Genomic DNA, 23,502 nt, shown 5'->3' with positions numbered 1-23,502 from the left:
GGGCCCGTGCATGACCCCCAAACCTGCCATCATTCCCTTTCAGTTCATATACTTATTTTGCCAGCACTAGAATAGTTGATGATGGAGGAAGACTAAGTCATTTTGCCTACCTGATCTTTTACTGTCTTTTCCATGATGGACATTAATATGAAATATGAACATCATTATATTTCATGCTCTATCTTAGAAGACCCACTCATGTGGTTCAGGTATTAGCTTATGGGGAGAAACTATGGTGGATGGTATGGAAGGATGGCTACTTGCTTGTATAGTTACTTGCCCCTCTGGACCTGTTCATGCCCCATTCTGGATCTGCTATGTCCATCTTATAAGAGATTACTGTTGGGTCCACCCTTCCTTAAGATTCTGAATCTCATAACACCCACTTTATGGAAGGCTATTCTAGCTGCAGTCACTTGCTGCTTCATTTATCATGTATTCAATCTTTGCCTGCCCTAAAAGATTGCCAATAGCAATTTTCCTCCAATCTTTTTTTTTATTGTGGTAAAAATACACAAACCATAAAATTAACCATGTTAACCATTTTTAACTATACAGTTCAGTGGTAATAACTACATTCATATTGTTGTGCAACAGTTCAGTGGTAATAACTACATTCATATTGTTGTGCAACCATCACCATCATCTATCTCCAGAACTCTTTTCATCCCATCCCTCATGGGAAACTCTGTGCCCATTAAACAGTACCTCCCATTCTTCCTTTTCTCCTGACCCTGGCAACCACCATTCTACTATCTGTCTCTATGAATTTAACTACTCTTAAGGGTGGAATCATACAATATTTGTCCTTTGGTGTCTGTCTTCACTTAGCATTATGTGCTCAAGTTTCATCTGTATCTCAGCATATGTCAGAATTCTTTTCCTTTTTAAGATTGAATAATATTTCATTGTATGTATATACCACATTTCAAAGAGCAAGGGTTTTTTGGATGGTGTAAAATCCTGTATTGCTGACTTATTCTAGAACTCTAGTATCTATATTGTTGATTCATTTACTGGAGCTTACATAAACTTCATTGGGCATCTTTTCTCGTTACATATGCCTCTAATGTCAGCAGGTCTGTCAGACTGTATGCACATGTAGCAGGCCTGGTCTGCTGCAGAGACCTTTTTGCTCTGAGCCCCATTAAAGCTGGCAGCCTTTTGTGTCACTCAGTAAAAGGATTGGAGAAGTTTCCCAAATATGGAATATTTTCCCACCAAAAACCTAAATAGGTTTCCTAGGCATTGTGGTGAGATGCAATATTTTGTTCCTTTGCTTGAAGGGTTGTTCCATCATGCCTCAGACCACTAAAAACTTCACTGATGGGTAGTTCTTTTGTTGTTTGTTTTGTTAAGATTTTATTTATTTATTCATGAGAGACACAGAGAGAGGCAGAGACATAGGGCAGAGGGAGAAGCAGGCTCCATGCACCGGGAGCCCGACGTGGGACTCGATCCCGGGTCTCCAGGATCGCGCCCTGGGCCAAAGGCAGGCGCCAAACCGCTGCGCCACCCAGGGATCCCCCAAGTCATTTTCATTGTCATGCCTTTAAGTACATTTATATGTGGCTGATATCCAAATTTATTTCTCTGGCCAAAAGCTCTCTGATGAACTCCAGATTCATATATCCATCTGCCTCCTTCATATATCCATCTCTATTTGGATGTCATTTTAGGTCTGGTTCCTCAGAAGCAGACCTTAGATGAGGAATTGTGTATATGGTCTATAAGGGGCCACTCTTAGGAGAAACTAGAAAGGCAATGAGGGAAGCAGGATAGGGACAGAGCAGGCAAGGAAACCAAGCAAGTTACAATACTGGGCAAAGTTCTGTAGAAGGTGACCTCAGCTTGGTCCCAAAAAGGTGCTCTGGAATGCAGGTTATGGCTTGAGGTTTGTACCAGTGCAAGAAATGGGAGCTGGGCTATTATATCCTTGCACTCATCAGTCATTGTCTGAGTGTGGCTTTGAGGGTGGGAACACAATCTCCCAGACACTTCCAGTTTGGCAGTGGAACACTGAAGCAGCAGGATTTGCTCATGAATCTACTAGACATCTCCGACTAAATGTGTCCAGAACTTCTGATACCCCTTCCCCAATTCCCATCTCTCAACTCCAACCTTCCAGTTACTTCCCCAGAGCACCTTGGAGTCATCCATCATGACTCTTTCTGTCACGCCCCCAACAATATATCAGGGAATAAGATTGGCTCTACATTTAAAATATATCCAGAATCTCATTACCTCTACTGCTACTCTGTTGAGCCACTATCGGGTCTCACTGAAACTAATGCCAGAGTTTCTTAGTTTGTCTCTTGGTGTCTACGCTTCTAGCTTCCCCTCACCAATCTCTTCTTAGGAAAGCAGAACGAAAAATCCCGTCAAGATGGAAGTGATCATGGTAGTCCTCTGATCAAGGTTTTCCCTGGCTCTCCATTTCCCACAGCATGTCAAGATCCTCACACAATGTTCTACAAGGTGGTCCCCTTCACCCTCGACCTGTTTACCTCTTGACCTCCTTTCCTACTACCATCCCTGTGGCTCACTGTTGGTGGTTGCATGCTTTCCTGGCTATCTCTTGAACACACACACAGGTCTGAGCCTAGCTGATCCCTCTGGTTGCTACAGTTTCCTCCAAGATAATCACAGAGATCCCTCCCACGTCTCCTTCAAGATGGCTCAGTGTCACCTTTTCAGGGAGGTCTACCTGGACAAGGTGTATAAAACTGTAACCTTCTCCATTTCCCTGTACTCCTTATCACTCTTATCTTGCTTCCCCCCCCCCTTTTATGCCATATAATTCACTGTCTTATTATGTGGTTTGTTGACTACTGTCTCCTCCCGCTAGCAAGTAAACTCCATGAGGACAGGAATTGTTGTGTGTTTAGTTTACTGATATATACCAAGTTCATGGAATTGTCCGGGTACACAATATGTGCTTGATAAATATTTGCCAAATGAATGAATGCCCTTCTATAGACCTCAGTTTAGTGATACTCTCTCAAAGGAATATGTGCAGATTCAAGACCAGCAGTCTTTTAAATTGTGCCCCTTCAGTGACCAGTTGATGGAGATAGATTGTCCCCAAGGAGGGGCAGATACTTGGGCCAGGAAACTCCCTTCAGCTAATGGTTGTTTCTGGAAAGGGACTCAACAGTACGTCCTAAGTAGGCACCTGCCATGCCACCATATGGTGGGGGCGCTCCAGTCATAAAGAGGGACTCTTGGAGGGTCTCACAGCATCCACCATAGAATACCCCTTGTTCTCTGAGGTGCACTTGCTCAGTGAATACTGCTTCAGGATTCTCCTTGTTTCCCCCCCGCCCCCCGGGGAAGTGTAATTACAAGAGGAAAGTTAGTCAGATTAACCTTGTGTTCCAGCTGTTTTAGAACTGCAGTCGATACTCATCCCCCCCGCCCCTTGCTATCCATTCTGATTTCTCTCAGTCTCAGCCAGCATCCCTTCTGGCCTCAGTGGCTTACCAGATGGGGTGAACCAGGAGGAGTCATCCCTGGGGAGTCTGAGCCTCTAGTCTCCATGCCCTTTGCAGACTGTTGCTGCTCTTGTCCATTTACCATCAACACTGATCAGGGAAAGACTAAGGGGCACATGTTTCTCCCCCAACTATGTAATAGCAGCCCCTCCTCTTCCTGATCATGGTCAGTTTCCCTGTCAGGATGGTGACCCATCTCCTGCCTTGCTGCTCGTTTGGCATGAGGATTCTGAAGTTGGTGCTCATTTCTTAAAGCTTAGTGGGACCCTTGCATCCCCCTGGTGAAAGTGTTCCCCCTTCTTGGGAACCAAAATTTCTAGTACCACAGAACTTAGAATTACAGAGAGAGAAGTACAGATTCTCTAAGTAAATCACTGGAATGATGGTGTATGGGGCCACTTTTATGTTCACTCCAGACCTATTGATTTCACCTACTGTAAACACAGTACCACATGATGGTGATTGATTTATGGTATGTGTGACATTCTGGAGGACAGAAGCCCAACTTTGCAAGATATTATTTCTCACATTGATTGTGCCTTAAAAGGGTCATTTAACTACTGTGTCAGACTGGCAGTTTTTTGTAGCAGTGAATGCAGTAGAACCCATAGACATGAGACCACGGTGGACCATCTTTGCTGTAAAGTAGGTCCTTTGGTTCAATGTGACATAATTAAGGATCTTGTGTTGGTGGATCAAATATTCTGTAAGCCCTATAAGTGTGCTTCTGGCTGAGACCCTGAGGACAGGACAAGCAAACTCCTACTTGGAATGTATGCTGCTTTGGTCAAGAAGAAAGGCTGCCCCCTCCAGAGTAGAAGAGGTCTAGTGTAATTAACCAGCTCTCAAGTAACTGGTTGGTCTTCTTGAGGAATGGTGCCATAATAGGACCACTGGTCTCTGTGGTTGGCATATTGGGTGACATTCAGTAGCAGCATTAACTATGGTGAGAGAGAACCCATTCTGTTGGGCCCGTGCATGACCCCCAAACCTGCCATCATTCCCTTTCAGTTCATATACTTATTTTGCCAGCACTAGAATAGTTGATGATGGAGGAAGACTAAGTCATTTTGCCTACCTGATCTTTTACTGTCTTTTCCATGATGGACATTAATATGAAATATGAACATCATTATATTTCATGCTCTATCTTAGAAGACCCACTCATGTGGTTCAGGTATTAGCTTATGGGGAGAAACTATGGTGGATGGTATGGAAGGATGGCTACTTGCTTGTATAGTTACTTGCCCCTCTGGACCTGTTCATGCCCCATTCTGGATCTGCTATGTCCATCTTATAAGAGATTACTGTTGGGTCCACCCTTCCTTAAGATTCTGAATCTCATAACACCCACTTTATGGAAGGCTATTCTAGCTGCAGTCACTTGCTGCTTCATTTATCATGTATTCAATCTTTGCCTGCCCTAAAAGATTGCCAATAGCAATTTTCCTCCAATCTTTTTTTTTATTGTGGTAAAAATACACAAACCATAAAATTAACCATGTTAACCATTTTTAACTATACAGTTCAGTGGTAATAACTACATTCATATTGTTGTGCAACAGTTCAGTGGTAATAACTACATTCATATTGTTGTGCAACCATCACCATCATCTATCTCCAGAACTCTTTTCATCCCATCCCTCATGGGAAACTCTGTGCCCATTAAACAGTACCTCCCATTCTTCCTTTTCTCCTGACCCTGGCAACCACCATTCTACTATCTGTCTCTATGAATTTAACTACTCTTAAGGGTGGAATCATACAATATTTGTCCTTTGGTGTCTGTCTTCACTTAGCATTATGTGCTCAAGTTTCATCTGTATCTCAGCATATGTCAGAATTCTTTTCCTTTTTAAGATTGAATAATATTTCATTGTATGTATATACCACATTTCAAAGAGCAAGGGTTTTTTTGGATGGTGTAAAATCCTGTATTGCTGACTTATTCTAGAACTCTAGAATCTATATTGTGATTCATTTACTGGAGCTTACATAAACTTCATTGGGCATCTTTTCTCGTTACATATGCCTCTAATGTCAGCAGGTCTGTCAGACTGTATGGCACATGTAGCAGGCCTGGTCTGCTGCAGAGACCTTTTTTGCTCTGAGCCCCATTAAAGCTGGCAGCCTTTTGTGTCACTCAGTAAAAGGATTGGAGAAGTTTCCCAAATATGGAATATTTTCCCACCAAAACCTAAATAGGTTTCCTAGGCATTGTGTGAGATGCAATAATTTGTTCCTTTGCTTGAAGGGTTGTTCCATCATGCCTCAGACCACTAAAAACTTCACTGATGGGTAGGTTCTTTTGTTTGTTTGTTTGTTAAGATTTTATTTATTTATTCATGAGAGACACAGAGAGAGGCAGAGACATAGGCAGAGGGAGAAGCTGGCTCCCTGTGGGGAGCCTGATGTGGGATTTGATCCCAGAACCCCGGGATCATGACCTGAGCCAAAGGCAGATGCTCAACCGCTGAGCCATCCAGGTGCCCCTGGTTCCTGAATAGGGTTTATTTCACCTGGTCTGAAGCACATATATTGTACCATTTTTTTTAATTTTTTTTTTAATTTTTATTTATTTATGATAGTCACAGAGAGAGAGAGAGAGAGAGAGGCAGAGACACAGGCAGAGGGAGAAGCAGGCTCCATGCACCGGGAGCCTGATGTGGGATTCGATCCCGGGTCTCCAGGATCGCGCCCTGGGCCAAAGACAAGCGCCAAACCGCTGCGCCACCCAGGGATCCCTATTGTACCATTTCTGCTGATTTGGCCCTTTAACTTAGTGCCATTGATACATGGACCAATGGGATGCTCTTCGGGATGTCCAGCCAGTTGAGGTCTCTATGGGCCATAGAATACTTAGTCCATAGGTTAAAGGGAGGGAGAGTGTACATAGCCCTGGGCCAAGCCTGCAAATGTATACTGTTGTCCAACGTGGGTAGATACAAACTGTTCTGGTTTGTATTACTTATTAAGATAAGTATGGAAAAGAAAACATTCTCCAAATTAATGGCTCCATGCCATGTAACCAAAGCATGTTAATCTGTGGTACAGTGCCACATCTAGCATAGCTATCATGTGGCTATAATCTAGTTTCATTTGAATTTAGTCCACGATCATTCCCCAATGTCTGTCTTGGTTTTGCAGGATCAGAATGGCCAGTTAGAGGAGAATATAATGGAGATAAAATAAGCCCTCTTTTCTTTAATTTGTAATTCCTCTTTCCAATGATTTCTGCCACTTCCCCTGAATATGATACTGTTTCTAATGTAACCTGTTGATAAAGAGCAGGGCAGGCTCTGTCAGAGGGGCTATTTCACTTAGTCTTCCTCACTATGGTAGCTCTCACATTATGGACAGAAGAACCAATGTTCCACCTTACAGTTTTCAGCATATAAATCTTACACTTCTTTTGTGCCAACCACCCAAAATATTCATTTTATATTATTTTATAAGTCCATAGATTCAGTGAATCCAACGGGAGCCTAGCCAAGACTACTTATGCCTGCTGCAATCAAATTGGAATTTCATAATGATGCTTTCGTTTCATGAGTTTCAAAATCATATCAGACACTGTGTCTAAGGACCTTTAAAACGTTTGGGAAGCAATCCCTTTTCCAGAAGGTCAACCTACAGGGGATCAGATGTAGACACATTAACCCTTCCTAAGGAAGTATAAAGTTAGGTCCCAATCTTATATTAAGGTTGGGTTATGGAAAGATTTTCAGGGGAGTTTTTTTTTCCTCCTGCCCATTGTACATGTTGAGGCAGGGACTTTTTTTGCTTTCTACCTATGAGGGGAGATTTTCTTTCTTTAGTTCGCCTTCTATTGAGGCATGATTTTCTGTGAGATGCTGTTTTATGTAAGATGTTTCTGGTTCCCCATCTAGGGTAGGCCCTGTCTTCTGTCTCTATAAGCAAGTCATCAAAGTGAAAGCTCTTCGCTACCAGTTAGTGATATTTGGTTTCAGTTGAGCCGATGGTTTCAATGCTTGCTTATTTCTCTGTTGATCTGATTTCACTTTGCTTTGGCTCCAGAGGATTTGGATTGCTTTCTGATCCATGTGAGATGAACTGAATTGTATTCCTTCAAAATCAGAGCATTTGAAGCCCTCACCCCGAGTACCTCAGAATGTAGTAGGGATAGGCCTTTAAAGAAATGATTTAAGGTAAAATAAAGTCATTAGATGGGCCCTCATCCCATCTCATTGGTATCCTTATAAGAAGAGGAAACTTGGACATACAGAGACACACCAGGAGTCACATTGCACAGAGGAAAGACCATGTTAGGACACAGGGAGAAGTTGGCCATCTGCAAGCCAAGGAGAATCTACATCTATTGACACCTTGATCTTGGACTTCCAGCCTCCAGCAGCATGAAAAAATAAATTTCTATTGTTTAAGCCACTCAGTCTGCAATACATTTTTATGGCAGCCCTAGCAACTAATATACAATGTTTAAAGAGATATTTTAAAAATTTATGTGAATTGTTAATGATTTTGCAGAAGGGTGTTAGGGTAAGTAGTCAAAATAACTGCTAGTCCATCTCTTTTATTTTGTTTTTACGAGTTTTTCCTGTGAGGTTGTTATGAGTTGTATATAAGTTTATGACTATCATCTTCTGAATGGGATTTGTTTTCTCTTATGAGTATAGCACACATATTTTTCTTATTTGCTCATTTATTTATATATTTTTATAATCCTATTTGGTCAATATATTGCTATTCTCCCTTTCTTTCCTCCCATCTAACCCTAATCCCCTCCTTCCTACATCTGAATCATGTATATTTTCATTTTCATTTCCATTATTTGCAAACCTCCTGTGCTATTAGCTTTGGATTGTTTCTTAATTGCACACACACACACACACACACACACACAATTTTTTAATTAATTCAAATTTTGAATTCAGTTAAGAAAAAATATATATTCAGGGATGCCTGGGTGGCTCAGTGGTTGAGCATCTGTCTGCCTTTGGGTCAGGTCATGATCCTAGGATCCTGGAATCTAGTCCCACATTGGGTTCCCCATGGGGAGCCTGCTTCTTCCTCTGCCTATGTCTCTGCCTCTCTCTCTCTGTGTCTCTCATGAATAGATGAGTAAAATCTTTATATATATATATATATATATATATATATATATATATATATATATTTAATGATATGTGATATCTGGGTTGGATTACTGATTGGATTACTTTTTATTGTTGAGAGGTAAGAGGTAGTAGATTCAAGCTGATATATGACTTAAAAATATTTTCTTCCATTCTGTGGGTTCTCTTTATTTTTTGATAGTGTCCTTTAAAGCACAAAAGCTTTTGATTTTGATAAAGTTCAAAAATATTTTTAATCTGATTGTGTGTTTTGTGTTATTTCTAATAAACCATTACCTAATCAAATTTTTAAAAGAGTTTTATAGTTTTAACTCTTATATTTAGATCTCTGATCCATTTTGGGATAATTTTTGTATATGTTATAACATAGGTGTCCAAGTTCACCATTTTGCATGTTGCTGTCCAGTTGTACCTGCACCATTTGTTCAAAAAAATATTCTTTCCCTCATTGACAAGTCTCATCAATCTTCTAAAAAATCAATTGATGATAAAAGCAAGGGTTTATTTCTGGGTTCTCAGTTCTATGCCATTGATCTGTATGTCTATCCTTAATGCCAGTAGCACATAATTTTGAATTATCCAGGTTTGCACTAAATTTTAAATTGGAATATGTGAGTTCTCCAATTCTATTCTTATTTTTCAAGATTGTTTTGGCTATTTTTGGTCCTTGGCATTTCTATAAACTTTGGAATAGAACCTGTCAATTTCTGCAAAAAGTTAGCTAGCTGGGATTTTGTTAGAGAAAACATTGAATCTGTAAATCATTTAAAAAGTGTTATTGAAAATAAATACATAAATAAATAAACAAATAAATAAATAAAATAAAAAGTGTTACTGCCTTAAAAATATTAAGCTATCCAATCCATGAACATAGGATGTCTTTTCATTTATTTAGATCTCCTTTAACTTTTTTCAATACTGCCTTACAGTTTTCAGCATATAAGTCTTACACTTCTTTTGTTAAGTTTATTAAATGTTTTATTTTTGTTGAAGTATTATTTCTTTTCTTTGCCTAATTGTCCTACCTGAATTTTATAACCCAATCTTGGAGGCTTCATGTTGTATTTCAAGGAAGAAATTATTTACCTACTGTAAAATGCACAAACCATAAGTATGTACCTCAATGGAATTTTATATGTGTGTACATGTAACTGCCAAGTAATAATGGAACATTTTCACCATCCTAGAAAATTTCCTCTTTCCAGTCAATATTGCTTTTCTGGGTGCCTGGGTGGCTCAGTTGGTTAAGCATCTGCCTTTGGTTTGGGTTGTGATCTCAGGGTCCTCTGATTGAGCCCTCCATCAAGGCTCTGCTCTGCAGGGAGTCTGCTTCTCCCTCTGCCTTTGCTCCTCCCCCTGTTCATGCTCTCTTTCTCAAATAAATAAATAAATAAAATCTTAAAAAAAAATCCTTTTTTGAAGTAACCATTACAAACTTTTTTTAACATGGGTTAGTTTTACCTACTTTTGAACTTTTTTTGTACTAGGCTTTTCACTCAAATAGAATATATTTGAAATTTTGAGATTAAGTATAGATGCTGTGGTATGTTGTCCAAATCTCCTTTTCAAGATGGAAGTCCTATTTCTCAGTTGCTGGTAGTTCTCAGCTGAGTCCATCTCTAGGAATCATCCTCTAGCAGGAGGTAGTCATGTGGTTTCCTAATGAATAATAATAGCCCATTTAGATGCTTATTATTCACTTGAAAACATTCTTTTGAAAGTGCCTGCTTAAGCCTTTTGTCCATTTAAAAACTTGGTTTATTTCCACACCCCATCCCACCCCACCCCACCCCACCCTGCCAAATTTGTTGAAATCCTAAACTCAAGGTGATGGTATTAGAAGATGGGGCCTTTGGGAGGTGATTAGGTCATTGTGGGTGGGATCTTCATGATTGGGATTAGTGTTCTTGTGAAAGAGACTTAACAGAATTCCCTAGTTCCTTCTACCATATAAGGGCACAATGAGAAGGGATCAGAAAGTGGGTCATCACTGGACAATGCATTTCTGAAGCACTTTGATCTTGGACTTCCTAGCCTCTAGTACTGTGAGTCAATAAATTTCTGTTTTTTATAAGCTATCTCATCTGTGATATTTTGTTATAATAGCCCCAACAGACTAAGGCAGATGTACAACTCGAGAATATTTTCTCCCAGTGTGTGGCTTGCCATTTCACTTTCTTAATGGTGTCTCTTGATGAGTGAATTTTCCACTTTGACGCAGTCTAGTTTATCAGGGTTTTATTTTATTATTATTATTTTTTTTTTTATGGTCCATAGTTTTTGTGTCATGTTTAAGAAATCTTTGCCTACCCAAGTTCATGATGAATAGTCTCCTCCATTTTCTTTTAGGATTTTTACAGTTCATCTTGAGCTCATTTTTGTGGATGGTGTGAGGTAGGGGTCAAGGATCATTTTTTAAAATATAAATTTCCTGGGATGACATATTGAAAATGTTGAAGAAAAGAAACTGATAACCAAGAATGTACTTGTCAAAGTTTTCCCTTCAGAAAGGAAGGCTAGATAAACAAACAAATGCTGAGGGAGTTCATCACTACTAGACCTGCTTTACCAGAAATGTTGAAAGGAGTTCCTTAAGCTGAAATGAAAGGATGCTAGCTAGTCACATGAAAACATACAAAAATAAACAACACACTTGTAAAAGCAAGTATATAGTCAGTTTCAGCATACTGTAATATCATGGTATGTTAATCACTTAACTCTAGTATGAAGGTTGAAGGACAAAATTATTGAAGATAATTATAGTTACAACAATTTGTTAATGGGTACAAATATAAATATAAAAACAAGTAAAGTGTGACATCAAGAACATAAAATGGGTGTGTGGAGAAATGAAAGGTTAGAGTTTTTGTGTGATTGCTATCAAATTAAAATATACTGGTGTATCCATAAGAATTTAAGTAAGCCTCAGGGTAACGACCTATCAAAACCCCAAACCTATAATAGACACACACAGGATTGGGAAAGTATACCACTATGGAAAATCATCAGTCCACAAAGGAAGGCATCAAAAGAGGAAGAAAGGAATAAAGAAATCACAAAACAAAACAAAACAAAAAACAAAACAAACAACAATAAATCACAAAACAGACAGAAAATAATTAATGAGATGTCAATAGTAAGTCCTTACCTATCAATTACTTTAAGTGTAAATGGATTAAGTGCTCCAATCAAAAGGAATAGAGTGGTTGAATGAATTTAAAAAAAGAAAAAAAGACCCAACTATATGCTGCCTACAAGAGACACACTTCAGCTTCAAGGACACACATAAGCTTAAAGTGAAGAGATAGAAAAAGATATTCCAAGCAAATGGAAACCAAAAGAGAATAGAAGTAGCTATACTTATATCAGATAAAATAGACTTTAAAAAACAAAAACTGTAAACTGTAAAAAGAGACAAAAGTCGTTATAAAATGAGAAAGGGGTCATCAAGAAGATATAATAATTATAAATATACATGTGTCCAACACCAGAGCATCTACATATATTAGCAAATACTAAGAGATCTGAAAGGAAAAATAGACAACAATACAATAATAGTGGGGAGCTTCACTATCCCCACTTTCAACAAAAGATAGACCATTCAACAGAAAATCAAAAAGCACACATTGGGGATCCCTGGGTGGCGCAGCGGTTCGGCGCCTGCCTTTGGCCCAGGGCGCGATCCTGGTGACCCGGGATCGAATCCCACGTCGCGCTCCCGGTGCATGGAGCCTGCTTCTCCCTCTGCCTGTGTCTCTGCCTCTCTCTCTCTCTCTCTGTGACTATCATAAATAAATAATAATAAAAAAAAATATTAAAAAAAAAAAGCACACATTGAACCTGAACTGTGCTTTAGACCAAAGGGAACTGACAGACTTGCAGAGAACATGCCATCCAACAGAAGCAGACTATACATTCTTCTCAAGGGCACACAGAACATTCCTTAGGACAGATCATATGTTAGCTCACAAAATAGGACTCGACAAATTTAAAGACTGAAATTATACCAAGTATCTTTTCTAACTACAGTGGTACAAAACTAGAAAGCAATACTAGGAGGAAAATGGGAAAATTCACAAATATTTGGAAATTAAATAACACATATATTAAATTTTTTGTTCTCCAGTGGTTGCCTCCAAAACTCAACATGGCGTCCCACAAGTTCTTGATTTCTAAAATCTTTTCATGTTTTCGATTGAAGAACTTCTGTTATATTAAAAGAAGACTTGGTTCATGTATATCTTTTCCTTGTCTTTCCCTTTTAAGTTCTGGTTGGGAAATCTTTTTTTTTTTTACCAACCTTTCCCCTCTTTTATTTTCTAATTGAAACCACTTTGCCATGTATTGCTGCTTCTACATGCACAGAAAAACATTTGCTTTATGCAAGTGACACTTACATGTCACTTTTCTGGCTGTAAATACTTTCTCCCTTTTGGATATAAATGTGTTTTTCACCTTTGATTCGACTGGCATCACTTCAATTAAAGGACAGAAAAATAAAACTAACATGGGAATCATGCGTGTGTGAAACGGAAACCTCGTCAAATGTTAAAGCACATATACATACAACCAAACTTAACACCTGATTCTTTCTTTTATCTGAGCAATAAGGGTGAGAGATTCTTTGAAATCCTCCCTGGGATCCATGTAAATGACCAAGATAGTTAGGTAGCAAATGACCTTCAAAGTGGGGATCCTTCCAACAAATGTTTGCATTGATTTAATTATTTCCAAAGGCTGATTGATGCCAGGAAGAACAAAGAGATAAGGCAAAACCCATCTATTTTATTGCCCCTGTGTCCTGTATTTTAGAATGAGCATGTGATATTGGACAAATTCTGTGGTCACTTAAGGAATTTCAGACATTCCCTACTCAGGGCTAACGTCAGCTGGTGGGTAGGGTAAGGACAAGCTGCACCATGGGGTCAGGTCTCTAGAAGTCCTTGTCTCCTCTGTTGCTTGTTAGTTGTTCTCTCTGGTGTTTGCAGATTAAGCTGCTTAAGAAAGGGTTAGAGACAACTAACCAGTTATTCTAACCTAACATCAAACAATTATTTAGTTTGAATTTTTAATTTTAATTCTTTAAGTTTTAAGATGTAAAATCCAGTGTGAAGAAATGAGAGTGGGTTTTCAGCTTGTGTTAAATAGAAATAAGGAAAGGGTATCAAATACTTTATCTGAAAATTTCCTAGCAACTGAGGTAGGAAGACAGAGAGAAAAAAAAAAAAAAAAAAGATGAGAGCGTTGGGAGGACAAATGAAGCTAGGGTACTGTGGAGAAAAAGCCAGGGTGACAAGAATAGCTGGATTCATTTATGTGGAAGAATTTTTTCATTATGAAGAAAATTACTCGTGATTCCTAAATATAGTATGTGATGGCAAGATTTTAATGTTGAAAAAGAAATGATTTTAATGTTGAAAGTATTATTGAGAAAACTTAACAAATATGGCAAGAAATGGGAACTTTCATCATATACAGCTGACTCGACCAACACAGGTTTGAACTGCCCAGGGTTCACTTATACATGGATTTTTTCCCAATAAATACAGTACAATTCTGTAACTGTATTTTTTCTTCCTTATGATTTTCTTAACATTTTCTTTTTTCTAGCTTATTTTGCTGTAAGAATACAGAATACACACACACACACACACCACGGTATAATACATGTAACATACAAGATACTTGTTAATCAATTGTTTACATTACTGATAAGGGTTCCAGCCAACAAGAGGCTTTTAGTAGTTATGTTTTTGGGGTGTCAAAATTATAAATGGATTTTCAGCTGTGCAAGGGTCCACATCCCTAACCCCCACATTATTCAAAGGTCAACTGTATTAGTATCCAAGAAGTAATGGTTGGTTTCAGTTATCCTAATCTTAGTACAAAGGACACAAAAAGGCATGGAATTTTAATCATTTTGGCTAAAGGAACTTATCCGCTGATACAACTTTGGTGAGCAATGGGATATCAGAGGACTAAAGTTCTAAACCAACGCTGTCTAAAAGAAATATAGTGCAAGGGGATGCCTGGGGTACTTTAGCGGTTGAATGTCTGCCTTTGGTTCAGGACATGATCCCAGAATCCGGGATCAAGTCCCACATCGGGCTCCCTGCATAGAGCCTGCTTCTCCACTCTACCTTTGTCTCTGCCTCTCTCTTTGTGTGTCTCTCATGAATAAATAAAATCTTAAAAAAAAAAAAAAGAAATATAGTGCAAGACAGACATGCAACTTTAAATTTTCTTATAGACATCTTATAAAAAGTAAAAAAAAATTAATAACATTTCATTTAATCAATATATTAAAAATATTTTCATTTCAACACATGAGCAATAAAAATTATTAATGAAATACTTTATATTTTTTTATCCTGTTTCAAACTTCAGTGTGTATTTCAGACAGCACATTTCAAGTGGGACACTAAATTTTTAATAGTTGAGGTGAAATATATCCCTTCTAAAACAATAAAGTTGCGTTTCACAGAAAAATATTTTACATTTCTTTAGTTCTAAAATTAATTACAATGACATAAAATTAAAAATTCAGTTCCTCAGTCACACTAGCTAGCCACATTCCAAGTGCTCAAGAGTCATATGTGGCTGTGGACTGCTGTTTCGAATAACATAGTGCTCACCAAAGCATGCCTTTAAGACTTTCACACGGTCCCATTGTGTTGCCTATCTTCCAGCCAGAACTTCTTGGGTTAGAATGAATTGTCATAGTTCGTGCATATCCTGTTATGGGCTGAATTGTGTCCCCTCCTCCCGATTCAAATATTGAAGTCCTAACTCCCAGTACCTCAGAATGTGACTGTCCTTGGAGACAGGGACTTTGAAGAGGTAATTAAGGTGAAAGGAGGTCATATGGGTGGGCCCTAATCCAATATGACTGGTGTCCTTATAAGAGGAGGGAATTTGGACACATGGTGAGACATGAGACATGCATGTATACGGAGGAATGGCCCTGTGAGGACATGCTGAGAAGGTGGCCATCTGCAAGCAAAGGAGAGAGGCCTCACAAGACAACAAATCTTCTGCCACCCTGATCTTGGACTTCACTCCAGAATATAAGAAAATAAATTTCTCCCATTGAAATTGCCCCCAGTCTGTGGTACTTTGTTATGGCAGCTTGGGCAGACTAATACACTGTCCCAGAACATAGAGGATTAAAAGAAATAGTCTTTACCATTCCAGATGTATTCCTCTTGTCACCAGCTTCAAATTTGAATACTCACGAATCCTTAGATGTTGGCTCTCTGAAAATCAGCTAAAGGCAATGATGGTCCATAGGCATTTTTGTTTTGTTTTTTGTTTTTTACTAGCTTTGTTTGCAAGTTCTTTAGTGGTTGGTTGTACAGGATGTTGTGTGTATTTTCCTTTTGAAAGGTGGGGAATGAATGAGTCACATCAACAAACCACAAACACATGGCTTTGAGGTTCAAAATGAAGTGTCTGTGCCCATCAAACGGAGCCTCTTGCCTTTGTCCATCACAGACACAGAACCTCTTCAGGATCGCCAAAGTTCATTAATAGCGTTTGTGTCTATGCTAATACAATCAGAAAATTATGCAGACCGTCTATTTCTTTCCAGAGAGAACAGGGTGATCAGCCATTAGTGATTCACACTGATGAGCCTCCACTAATTGCGCAGAATGTAATTAGTGATTATATAATATTTGAGCTCTTGCAACTGTTATTAATGTCCATGATTCACCAGAGATGGGCCCTACTGAATGGAGTATGATTGCCGCATGTTAAATCTAGTTAATCCGAGATATGTTAATCAGCACAAGATGCACGTTAGGCAGTGGTTAAAAGCTCTGGTGACCTCACAACCCTGACAACCACCAAAGCCTGAATTGCTTACAATAGGTATCTTTTTTAAAAGAGAAATTTAGTAATTAAATGGCCTGGAAAACTTGAGGGCAGAGTTATTGGATAGTATTAACACATTCAGATTCTTCTGTAACAGATATGGTGACCAAAATGTTGTATTAGTGCTGGCATTAATTTATGATACATTGACTGTTGACTTACGGTATATTGTGTGCTAAAGTTATCATGGTTGTCATATGGCTAAGGAAAACTGGATTGAGAAATAGTTCTTGGGATCCCTGGGTGGCGCAGCGGTTTGGCGCCTGCCTTTGGCCCAGGGCGCGATCCTGGAGATCCAGGATCGAATCCCACGTCGGGCTCCCGGTGCATGGAGCCTGCTTCTCCCTCTGCCTCTCTCTCTCTCTCTCTCTCTGTGACTATCATAAATAAATAAAAATTAAAAAAAAAAAAAAGAGAAATAGTTCTTTTTAAGAGGAAAGATGGAGGTGCCTGGGTGGCTCAGTCAGTTAAGCTTCTGACTCTTGGCCTTGCCTCAGGTCATGATCTCAGTGTCCTGGGTTTGAATGCAGCATCCAGCTCTGTACTCAGCAGGAGATCTGCTTGAAGATTCTCTCCCTCTGCCCCTCCCCAATTCGTGCATGTGTGTATTCTCCCTTTCTCTTAAATAAGTAAACAAATAATTTTATTTTTTATTTTTAAAAGAGAACAGTTGACTATAATTGCCTAGAGCCTCCTTAGAGCACAATTTTCTAGGTACATTTTATGGAACAAAGTTCTAGAAGCAATAACATTATAGTGATATTTTGCTCCCTGTAATAAATAAAAGCTGTGTTCTAAAATGGATTCATATTTCACTATGTCTTGAGTCATGACAGATTTTCAAAACATTTATTTGTAGCAGATGCTGTGGATGCCCCAACTGGTTCTCCCTCGGTCATTGCATTCATCTGTAGCTACACTGGACAGTTCCCATATATACTGTAAACTTCCCACCCAAGCATTTCTGTCTTTCTGCTTTTCTTCCCAAAGGGTTTCTTCTGCACCCCATGAACTTGGTCAACCCACTTGTAGGGCAACCTATAAGTGTCAAGGATTCAACAACTTGGGGTAAGTCTCAACTAACAGGGGCTGAAAGTTGGTGGATAAATTTCTCAGCTTCCCCCTCCTTTGGTGTGACAGTTCTGAGGGTGTGTTCCACATGGTTTTTCTGAAGGTCCCCAGCACCTCTGAGCATCATTTGCCCATAGTAGTAACTTGCTTATGAACACTCTCCTTATCTGTTTTTCTCCCTTCCCTGCCTCATTTCCTGACTCCCTTACTTGGGTTTCCTGGTATCATCTTCTGTAATGCTTCATTTTATGCATCAGTTTGACTGACCATGGCATACCTAGATTAAACATTATTTCTGAGTGTGTCTGTGAGGGTATTTCTGGGTGAGAATAACATTGGAATTGGTAGACTCAGCTAAGTAGATTATATTTACCAGTGTAGGTGGGTATCATCTAATCCATTGAGGGCTTCAATAGAATGAAAAGCAGATGAAGAAGGAATTTTCCTCTTTTCTTCCTGTCTCACTGTTGAGCTGGAACAGACATCTCATTGCACCTTTTCCTGCCTTTGGGCTCAGATTGAATCATACAACTAGGCTTCTTGGTCTTCAGCTTGAAGACAGAAAATTATGGGATTTCTCAGCCTCCATAATCATGTGAGCTACCCCATGTCCATCTATCCATCTAGCATCTATCTATCTATCTATCTATCTATCTATCTATCTATCTATCTATCTATCATCTATCTATCATCTATCTATCTATCTATCATCTATCTATCTATCTATTATCTATCTATCTATCTATCTATCTATCTATCTATCTATCTATCATCTATCTATCCATCTTATTGGTTCTGTTTCTCTGAAGAAACTTGGTTAAATATATCTCCCAAATAAACTATTTGCACCCAAGCCCTTGCCCAAGTTTGGCTTTTGGAGGAATTCAACTAAAAAATCCTTCCTTATTTCTCCTTCATCCAATCCCACTACTTAATTATCCAGAGAGAATGTATCCAACTATGATAACTTCTAGCAGCCTCTTTATGTGTAGAAGCCCTGAGTAGTTCTGTCCTGTTATGTACTTTTTACTGGTGAATTTATGTGAATTAAAATCTTTATACCAACCATAATTTGTGCTTTAAGTGACAGTACATATGAATGAGTGTTTCCAGTGTGAGGTTTGTACAGGTTTACAAATTTCCAAGGCCTGAGTAATTTAATATGGTCTAATTCTTTATGAAATAATGTGGCTGTTGTAGACTCCAAGAAAAATAGCAACTTATGATTTATGTGATTTCCTCCCATTTCTGCATTTTATATAAATAAATACACTGGCACTTTTGCTTTGTAAGGTGCTTTCTAGTGGTTGTTTAATCAGCTTAGCGTCCTTCAGGGGTTGTTTGAATAAAGTTCTGCTGAGTAATGACAGGAACTCGTATCATTTCTTACTCTGTGCCAGACACTGTGCTAAGCTTTTTGTTATAAGAGCTATAATCATTCCCAGTTTTACACAAAGAAAAAAAAAATGTGTCTTAAAAAGGTTAAGGGATAGGGGAGCCGGGTGGTGCCGTCAGTTAAGCACCCAACTCTTGATTTCACCTCAGGTCATGATCTCAGGGTCCTGATTGAGCCCCGAGTCAGGTTCTGTTATCAATAGGGAGTCTGCTTGAGGATTCTCTCCCTCTGCCCCTCCCCCTGCTCACATTGTCTCATTCTCTCTCTCTAAAATAAATAAATCTTAAAAAAAAAAAAAGGTTAAGTGATGTTTTGCGTAAGGTCACATGACATACAAGTGGTGGAGACAACAGTCAGCCTAGACACTCCTCTGTTTAAGCATCTCATTTGTTTTATGGCCAATTAAATTAGATTAGATTAGATTAGATTAGAAAGCTTCCCTTCATCTCCTACTGATTCTCTCTTATTGGCCTGCACCCAGTCAGGGGTCAGGTTGCTATAGCAGACAATGTCACATCTGCCCAGGCATTCTCATGCACGCTAGCTCCCCAGAGTCATTGCTTGTGTCTCTTTGTCCACAGGCTGCCCTTAGGACTCTTCTACCCTGATGATTAGTGTAGGTGCTAGTGTTTGTCTCCTTGGGGGCAGCCTGTAGAAATGTCAGAGAGGAGCAGTGTGCTTGCCCTGGTCAGCACATGATCATAGGGGCCTGTACTGTCTTCAGAGTTCTCCTGTTAGACTGAGTCAAAGTCATCTAGGCAGGTGATTTGCTTGATGCTGCACTTGGTGAAGCTCCCTCCCTTCTTCATTTTCCACTCTCCCACTTTTTCCAGGGCTGAGCTCCTAGTAAACCATGTTCACAGAAATACTCATCTCAGGGACTGCTTCTGGAGATCCCAATTCAAGACAGAATCTATGGAGGAGTCTATCAGTTCTTTTTCTTTTTAAAATGTTTTTATTTAAATTTTAGTTAGTTAACATAAATTCTTGGAGCCAAAGATACAGAAAAAAGGTAAATCCGCAAGACAAACTTGAATTGGGAAGTATGAACAGGGTTTTTCATTATTTGAAATAGGATATGATTGTAATATAGTTGAAAACATCCTGAATGTCTACCAACAGTGGATGAATTAGGTAAATCACAGCACATTCATTCAAGGGAATAATATATATCTATAAAAAAGAATGAAGAGGCTTCCTTTTAAACTACCAGAAGTAAATTTCATCTGTTGGATAAGAATGATAAAAGAGGAGAGAGAAACCCCTGCCGCCACCAACATGGAGACCTTGTACAGTATCCTGTTCTTAGTGCTCGAATGCCCCAACCTGAATCTGAAGAAGCTGTCCTGGGTGCGCATGCTGTTGGCCATGACGTGTATGCTCTGGTGGTGGTGTCTTACTTCCTCATCACCGGAGGAATAATTTATGATGTTATTGTTGGACCTCCAAGTGTTGGTTCTATGACTGATGAACATGGACATGAGAGACCAGTAGCTTTCTTGGCCTACAGAGTAAATGTACAATATATTATGGAAGGACTTGCATCCAGCTTCCTGTTTACAGTGGGAGGTTTAGGTTTCATAATCCTGGGCCGATCGAATGCACCAAACATTCCAAAACTCAATAGATTTCTTCTTCTATTCATTGGATTCGTCTGTGTCTTATTGAGTTTTTTCATGGCTAGTGTATTCATGAGAATGAAACTGCCAGGCTACCTGATAGGTTGAAAAATGCCTTTTGACAAGAAATCTGTGGATATTGGATTTACTCCTGTTAATGAAGTTTTAAAGGCTGTACCAATCCTCTGATGTGAAATATGGAAAAAGAGTAAGCAGCAGAAAAGAAGCATTTAGTGAGAAATAGGAATCATATTAAAGCTTGAACTAGAATGTCTTCTTGGTATCAAAGAGACAAACTTCTCACAGTATTTCTCCTGCTGGCCTGTACTGACACACCAATGATGTTTAGTGGCATTTTCTTTTTAGTTTTTCATTTCTTAAAGAAAATATACTCCCATTTCCACAACTATAATTTTGAATAAAGTGATTATTTCTTACAGCCCCCTTAACATTTTGTGGAGACGACATTTCTGACTTTCAAAAATTAATGTAAAATCAGGAAGTGAGATCCCATAAGCTGAGAACTCTGGACAGGTGATCAGCTTTACCTATGGTGCTTTGCCTTTAAACAGTGTGACAGTACATTATTCAGATATGTGTGAGACTGTTTCCTGCACAATAAGATGTATGAGAGGAGCAGAAATAGTTTTTCTAATAAAAAAAAAAAAGGAATGGTAAAAGAAAGAAAAGAAAATGCACTAAATAGAAAATATAAAAAAAGGAAGTAGACTAACTCCTAATATATTAGTAATTATAATAAATGTATGTGGCTTAAAAACAGACTATTAGGCTGGGTTTAAAAATCTAATATACAGGGGTGATGCCTGGATGGAAAGGTGAAAAATACTTGAAATGGAAAGGTGAAAAATACTTGAAAAAATAGGATGAAAAGCTATACCAGGAAAATATGAATCAAAAGAAAGTTGGTGTAGCAACTTTAATATTCAACAAAATAAAATTTAAGGCAAAATATAGCAACAAAACAAAATGTTATAATTGCAGAGGAATAATAAGACAAAAATATATATCCATCCTGACTATATATGGCCCTTACATATCAAGCAACAACTGATAGAGCAGCACAGAGAATTAGATAAAGCGTGTTTTTGAGGTGTAATACAGCCCATTCAGAAACTATTAGACCAAATAGACTAAAAATAGGCAGAGATACAAAAATTAGAACAGTCTAGTATAGCTTGAATTAGTAGACATATATAGGTATATATTGAGAGAGAGAGAGAGATTGATTTTTATTGATCACCCCTGGAATATTTTTGAAAATAAGACATTTATGAGGCCATAAAGGAAACTAAATACATTCTAAATAACCAATATCTATATTTTCTTGATATGACTATTTTCTCTGTCATATGGAATCAGTTAGAAATGAATACCAATGATAGCTAAAAATTGGATATATTTATAAATTAAAAATATAATACTATTAATCCCTGAGTTAAAAAAGAAATCAATAAAAAAGTAGAGGAATATTTAGAACTGAATGATAATTAAACTCTACTTTTCAAAATTTGTGGTTCATAGCTAAACATAGCACTTACAAGGAATTTTTTAAGCTTTTTTTTTTTTTCAATTTTATTTAATTATAAAAAACAGAGAGGTAGAGACATAGGCAAAGAAGCAGGTTCCCTGTGGGGAGCCCCATATGTGACTCAGTCCCAGGACACTGGAATCATGACCTGAGTCTAAGGCAGATGCTCAACCACTGAGCCACCCAGACATCTCCTTTTTTTAAGCTTTTAAATATACTAATTAGAAAGCCAGAAAGATAAGTAATAAATAATATTCAACTAAAAAATTTGGGGGGGTGCCTGTGTAGCTCAGCTGGTTAAGTATCAGACTCTTGATCCCAGCTTAAGGTCTTGATTTCAGGGTTGTGAATTCAAGGCCCATGTTGTGTGTGGAGCCTACTTAAAATTCTTTTTTTTTTTTTTTTTTTTTTTTTTTTTTGGAGAAAGTTCCAAAGAAGAAGGATATAGAGAACATACTCATGAAATAAAGAAAAAATAATAAGAGTTCTGAAACCAAAACTGAGTTCTTTGAAAAGATGGGTAAGATAGGCTGACCTCTGCAAATAAAGAATAACAAAGGATACTGAAACTAATACAACACTATGTTAACCATACTGGGATTGAAACAAAAGAGTAGCAAAGGTAAGCAAACACAGGCACACTAGAAATTTAAATAAAATACAGGAATATTATGTATGTATGTATGTAAATGAAATAAAAATCCTACATGAAATGGTCAAATTCCTAGAAAAAAATAATATCCCAAAATTAGTATAAAAAGAAGTTGCTAACTTAAATAACTAATAAATATTAAATAAATTGAAATCATGATCAAAGATTTTTTTCCCCAAACCTCACACGTCTAGTTAATGTAAATTCTTTAGAAGAAATAACAAAGAGCAGCTAGTTCTTTCTTAAAGAATATTAAAAAATATTAGAAAGAATATAAGAAAATATAGAAAGAAAATATTAGAAAGAATATAAATTGCCTGATCTCTTTTATGGCATCATTTATATTTTTATTTTTTTAAGATTTTATTCATTCATTCATGGGAGACACAAAGAGAGAGGCAGAGACACAGGCAGAGGAGCCCGATGTGGGACTCAATCCTGCATGTCCAGGATCAGGCCCTGGGCTGAAGGTGGCGCTAAACCGCTGAGCCACCCAGGCTGCCCATCATTTTGGTTCTATGACTTGATGAGAACAATAGGAAGAAGATCATGGGTCCACTTAATTGTGAATGTAAATGCAGAAATCCTAAGTAAAATATCAGTTTACTGCATCTAATAGTATATGAAAATATTTCGATATCAAGTATGATTTACTACAGGAAAGTAAGGATGGCACTTCACCATAAAAATAAAATAAAAGAGAAAATTACCTGATTTTTCTTAATTAACACA

The 23,502-nt window shown here is 38.2% G+C and overlaps 1 pseudogene; it reads left to right on the top strand.

Annotated features, from left to right (window-relative positions):
- The first annotated feature begins 20,228 nt into the window (after window positions 1-20,228).
- LOC121478388 lies at window positions 20,229-20,677 on the top strand (annotated as a pseudogene).
- Window positions 20,678-23,502: the final 2,825 nt, after the last annotated feature.

Source organism: Vulpes lagopus, chromosome 18 (genome assembly GCF_018345385.1).
Source record: "Vulpes lagopus strain Blue_001 chromosome 18, ASM1834538v1, whole genome shotgun sequence".
NCBI classification, from domain to species: Eukaryota; Metazoa; Chordata; class Mammalia; order Carnivora; family Canidae; genus Vulpes; species Vulpes lagopus.
This window is presented reverse-complemented; position numbering and strand designations above follow the sequence as displayed.